Source organism: Accipiter gentilis, chromosome 15 (genome assembly GCF_929443795.1).
Source record: "Accipiter gentilis chromosome 15, bAccGen1.1, whole genome shotgun sequence".
Classification (NCBI taxonomy): Eukaryota; Metazoa; Chordata; class Aves; order Accipitriformes; family Accipitridae; genus Astur; species Astur gentilis.
This window is the reverse complement of record NC_064894.1, coordinates 4936002-4942075: the sequence shown is the minus strand read 5'-3', so window position 1 is coordinate 4942075 and position 6074 is coordinate 4936002.

The following is a 6074-nucleotide window of genomic DNA, read 5'->3' as shown; positions in this document are numbered from 1 at the left end:
GTGTCATTTGAGAGGAAGGTTGTGACAGGTACAACTACTTGCCTTGTCTTTCCACAAAGGATGAGATGCCTTATTCTTCTCAAATGCCAAAACCGGTCAAGGTTTTCTGAAAGAATAATATTCCTTAAAACAATATAATAAACCCAAATCCTTAAAGTTCCACCTGCCAGGGAAGAAAAGAAATGAAAGTTTCTGCATATGGTATCTCACTGATACATACTGAATTTCAAGCTGCAGGGCAAGAAATCTGCTGTGGAAAGACCTAAATTTCATGCTCTGGGACTTCACGTCTGTGAAAGCCATAGTATCATTACATTGACGCACACAGTTGGATAAGGGCATATTTTTACTCGGGACCTGCTACTTGTGTTTATCAGAGGAATCCCCTGGCATACAAATGCCTGGCACAGCCCCGCTCTCTGAAGGAGGGGACTGATCCCGCTGACAATATGCCCCAAGCACTATCTGAAGTTACAGTCCTACGTGCAAGCCTCAGCGAAGCACAGCAGGGGTGGCCCATCGCTAATGCAGGATGGTGCTTCAATCCAGCCCTAATTATTAAATTGCAGTGTATGCTACCATGCTTCTGTATCCAGCCTTCACCCTTAAAAAGATAAGAAATCAAAGTGTTTGAACATGGTGAATAGGAGTGCAAGCTGTTTACATAATCACTGTTTACATTCTGTTAGCGGTGACAAAATCATCACGAAAAAAATTGTCAGTGTTGATAAAGAGCATATCAGTAAACAGCAGATTAAGCAGGACACAGAGCGCCTTACAACCCAATTATACATAATTTGCCATGGACATGGTTTGAGAAAGAAATGCACACAATGACTTAGAGAAAATTGCTTAGCTTGGCCACATCCTTATTAACAAAACAGCAGTGCCTGAGGGCAAACTGTCCTTGGAAATAGAACTCCTGGGAATAATAGCATGTCCTCATCCTTTGCCTTGTGATGAAGAAGAGCCCTTTCTTCCCACTCCTGATCCCCGCTGAGGTATGAGACGTGCCCCCTCTCCTTGGGAGAGCCAGGGTCTACATCGCTAATCTGTTACAGGCATTCAGCAGCTTGTTTTTTGGGATCTATGCAGCAATGTCCTCCCACCTTACAGCCAGGGTACCGCAGATTTGGGAGGCTGCGATACCTTTCCCATCCCTGGTCTGCTGTTTTATCCAACGAGCATTCCTGCATCCTGCCCAAAGTCTTATTCCCACTTTTTCCTGCGCCCATGCATTGACTGCAAGCACAGAGTCAAATCAAATCGCCAGAGAAGTGAGTGTATGAGCTTACCAGCAGTCTCAGGAAAGTGTCTGCTGCTGTATTTTATCACAGCTGCCCGTGAAATTTGTGCGTTTTGTTCCACCACACCTTCAGCAATGATCCCATGGGGCATTTTGTTGATCGTATTTCAGAGTGACAGTCAGCTTACAATAAGTTTTCAAAATCGTAACTTACCAAGGAGGAGAAAGATCGTGACTTGTCCATTGTTTTCAGGTAATGAAAAAGGGATTTTAGAAGACTTTTATAATTCCATTAAAATAACAAGAATATTAAGAACAGATTGACAAAAATGACAGCCTAAAAAAGACTGAAATGTGCAATGTCTTTTCTCATGACATAATCCTTCCTAAATGGTGAACTAAGATCTATTGCCTAACAATCTTTAAAATGAATAACAAGAGAACAGGGTAGAACAGGAAAAGAATCTTTTAAGGAATATTTGGATGAGCTGGAACTACTCAAATTACCATTCCTGTGACAAAATCTCAGAAATCACTGAGCACTTTGTGAGTTTGTGGGGAATGGGGGAAATCCTGAAGAAGAACAAGGACAAGGGCAAGGACAAGAAGAACCCTGAGAAGGACAGCCTTATTATCACCTTCAGAAAGGAGGGAGTAGAATTATGTACGGAATACCTGGCTAGGGAGCAGTCCCATAGAAATGGACCTATAGTAGATAACAAAATGAATCTAACTGTTCCAAGTATCGTATGGAAGGCATGGGTGGTAAATACTGTCCTTCACATTACACTGGTTAGATCTTGATCAGAGCAATATTGGAGTCCAAACTTGAAGACATACACAGATGTAATGAGCAGACTTTATTTATTATGAATTAAAAAAATAATTTCTAGGAAAAAAATGCTTTTTGCAGAAAAGCAGAGATGAAGGGCAGCTATTGTTGCTAGTTGTGGAAAAGGTTGCTATAAATGGGAAAGTGGTCAGTTATTCTCCATTTGCACTGAGGCAGTAACTTGTGAACATACAGTAACAGTAAGGCTTATGTTAAAAATCAAGACAACATTCTTACCGTCAGGACAGTTATCCTGATGGCTGCTGGATTATCATCATGGGAAGTTTAGGCAAATGTCTCCTGGCTTGAGATCAGTGGTTGGACTACATGACCTTTTGTGCCTGGCATTTCTACAGCTTGTTTCTTCCTAGCACATACCTTGATTTTTAAAGCAATTGAGTTTGTGCCACATTCAAATTCCAGCTGCAAGCTCTTTGTTTTGTTGGCCATATGCTTTCGAGCACAAAGCACCGTGCTGTACTTGACAAGCTGGAAGGCTCCGGGGACATCCTGCTGGAACAATGCAGAGAAGAAATACTGGGAAGGTGAGTGAAAAGGGAAGGAGGAATATACTAGCTCTGCGGCTCGGCGGCAGTGTTACAAATACCTCCAACGTAGAGCCAGTTCCTCAGTGTCATTGAGCCCAGCTAATGATGGGCTGAGTTTGCAAGCTCAGCGCAAGGATACCGTGTAACGTGCATATTTACGGTATCATGACCACTGCTAGGGTTTAATGAGAATTTCAGTGTGGGAGAAGACACCATGAACAGATGGAAAGGCAGCAGTAATCCACAGACATATTGACGAAGCATGCAGGCCAACTGGGTGCTGACCAAGCCCAGCTGTCCCTTTTTATGGTCTGGTCTATTTGAGAGGAAAAAAAGAGGCAGAGTTTCAAGTAACACTCCCAGTGCCTGAGTTTCTGGTTGGTGTTGATACAGCGTGACCCTTTTTCCACCGCCTGTCTTATCCATAACAAAGATGCCATCTTCACTGTCTTTGAAGTACCACCATTCACAGCCTGCACCAGGATGCAGCAAATTCCTCTTTCTTTTCAGTGTTGGATCTGTACAGGCAAGCCTGTCTCAAGGAAAAAAATGTGAGCTTAGGGAGGAGATGGTCTGAAAAGGTGCCTGCTCTCCCCTAGCCATGATAAATACTCAGCTGTTCTGGGACTGTAAGGTTATGGGACAGAGACGTGCCGTTTCACATCGCCTCCCTAATGTCTCCTACATCTTATACAATTACTGCATACCACACATATAATAGTATATGGTAAGGAAATATCCCCAATTTGGCCAGCCAGCTCCCCAAACTCCCTGGAGGTTTGGGGAGGCAGGTATATGCTCTAGGTCTTTGAAGTGATCTGCCAGTCTCCAACTGCTCACACACTACAGTGCCATAAAACATTCATCACCTCAGAGATGCCGTAAACCACTTATCACCTCAGAGATGCACTCTGAACACCAGTTTTCAAAATACATCTTCATAAAAACCAGAGCAGTGTCAGCCAGTTATTTCCATACGGCAAGGGCCTACCCAGAACTAAATATACTATGAAACCAAGTCCCCAGCCAAGACCAAGAAACTTTCCTGTCTGCTGGTTCACAACGTGAGGTGTCACGCAGCTGCCTTGCAAGATGGCTTGCAAGCCTTGTCATAGAGTACCCACTTACCACGGTGATTGCTAGCTGTCTCGGTGTCACTGCTGTCAGCCCAGGTCAGGGTTTGGACAGTGAGATAGAAAATAGTAGATTCACGCAGGGCTGATTTAGTCTTCAAGTAGGGCAAAACGTGCGTGCCGAGAAGTTTCTTTGCATTTGACAATGCTGGTTTAAGCCCACATCTGATTATGCTAAAACAATTAATTCTGTCAACAAGGCTTCATGTAGGTCTGAAACATAAAGGTGTGGGAGGCTCCTTTATGATTTCAAGAGAAACTGGAGCAGACCCTTTGACTTCTCAAGGACAAAAAAACAAAAAAATCATCAACTTGAGGCTTTTACAAAAAAATCACAACATGGTGAAAGCAAACATTTTCTTTATGAGTAATAACTCCAGGGAATAACCTGGAGTGGTTCCTTTTCTGAGGGCATTTCAGTAAGTCGCTGTTTCAGACCCAAAGAAAAGCTTTATCCCTGAGCACTTGTCTGCTTGGGGTTTTTTTACTGTATCATGTAGTCTACTAGAAGATTTGTCTCCTTACAAGCTTGCTTGACATATGCTAGGACACTGGTGCTACAACAACATTATCTCATTAATATAACATTACATTACAAACAAAACATGGAATAAAACATTCAGCCCTCTTCGTATCAGGACCAAGGGTCAAGTAGCCTTTTTCAACCTTACGGCTTTTAACTTTAACTTTTTCATACCCAGGGCCTACTCAAAATATAAGCAAACTGACCAGGTGCCAGGACTCAGGGGGAGCTCAGGGGTTTCTGATATGAGTTATACAGATACAGGGGATGGGTAGCCAAACAGCGTAAGGATGATCTCTTCATATCTGAAAAGGTAGATTTAAAAAAGGATTGAAGGTACAAAGGCTGAATCGTAAGGCAAGTGCTTGAAAGACACCACTTTAAGGTTCAGCAGGCTATCTTAGTTGTAGTACTACGGATTCTTGAATGCCTGAGTTTGCAGTTCTGCTAATATTCCTGGAACTTAGGTTTTTTATGCGTGCCGTGTTCTAGGCTGAAAAGCAAATAAGCGCTTTCCCCTCTGTGTAATTATGTTACCCCTGGAAGTTATCTCCAGAGATTACATCTCTTGCTCTGCCCCACCGACTTTTGCCCCTTGAGCAAATGCTGTAGTTGTGAGATGTCGCCTGGAACATGGCTCAGGACCTCACTGGCACAGATTTCAGAGGTGTTTGCTGGCAGCAGATGTTTGGTAAGAGCATTGATTTCCATCCATACCCGTGCCTGGAGGACCTCCCCTGAGCAGATTCTTTGCACATCTGTTTCCCACCTCTTCCAGTCTTCATCACTGAAGCCTGTGGCACAGAGGGATAATTGAATCTTTTCAGCAATGAGGATTCAGCTCTGCATTTCAAACTTATTTTGCCTTACACACTTATTTTCAATTAAAACAATTTTTATTTTTGTGACGGCTTCCGTTAAGCTATGCATAGTCTTGTTCGCTCTGCATGTCCCCCTCGCGCTAAGTCACACCATGTCACGCCTGCCTCACCCCGCTCTATCCATACGTGGCATTTCAGAGCTCTGGGAGGCAGGTATGAAACCTTGCTCTTACCAACTGCCTGTGACCACAATGGTCCAAATGGGCATTTGCAGTTATTCTTTCCAGGAATCTGTCGCTGGTTGCTATAGTGATAAACAAGTTGGGTTATTAGGAAAGGGAACAAAGCACTAGAGAAAATTATTTCAAAATGTCCTGTGTGCATACATTAACATGCAATCTTGTTCTTCATTGTCAGCTCGGGCAGCTGGTTTCTTGTTCCTGGAACAGCACAGACCCCCATATACATTATTTCAGTCAGCCCAGCCCAGTCTCCACTGCCTGTCTTGTCTTTTCTGACAAGTGCGCAAGTGTGGAGCCCTCACTTCTGAGTTGGATGATTAAATTTCTTGGGGGCTTCCACAACTGGATAGTGTAGGAAAATGTGCTCTCTTAGAAAAAGTGTTAGGTGATCTAATGAGGCTGAAATAAGTCTAAAGGAGCAAAAGAGGACAGCAGAAATTATGCTTTTGCTGTGCTGCTGCTTCCTTTTTTTCCTCCTTTCTTTGCCCCTTGCTGATGCCAAGATACCTCTGTGCAGACACTTAGGGTGGCGATCTGTGCCCGTCAGATGGCAGAACATTGCTTTCCCTGTAGGATGCCTGGCTTAAGCATTGGTCTTTTGGGCCTTCACTAACATATAATAAACCCGTTCTCATTTGAATCCCTAGATACGCACTGACTCCACTGAGATCAGGCTTGTGCCCTTCAGAGTGCTCAGTAGACAGTGGATGTTCTTTGACACTCCTGTGA